We start from the raw sequence: 307 nt of genomic DNA on the forward strand, positions 1-307 counted from the left end.
ATTAAATGGATGCTCCCACTTCAATTTAGTCAAAGAATTAAAGTAATTTCCTAGGTTCATCTTAGATGTTTGAGGCAGAGCTGAGAAGAGACCTAGTTTCTTCTCACTCCTGATGTAAAATATATCTTCTTTGTGTCTCTTTTACTTTCTTTAACTTGAAATGAATATTTTGTTTTTATTACTAATCTTTTATTAATCTCTAAAAATTATGAGCCAAACTGTACAAAATATCATAAATTGCATAAATCCAATTTTTAGTATGAAAGAGTGAATGTTTTTGAGTAAGATCCAGTGTCATAATCACTTT

The sequence above is a fragment of the Propithecus coquereli genome, unplaced genomic scaffold, assembly GCF_000956105.1.
Source record: "Propithecus coquereli isolate 6110/MARCELLA unplaced genomic scaffold, Pcoq_1.0 Scaffold432, whole genome shotgun sequence".
In the NCBI taxonomy this organism is placed as follows: Eukaryota; Metazoa; Chordata; class Mammalia; order Primates; family Indriidae; genus Propithecus; species Propithecus coquereli.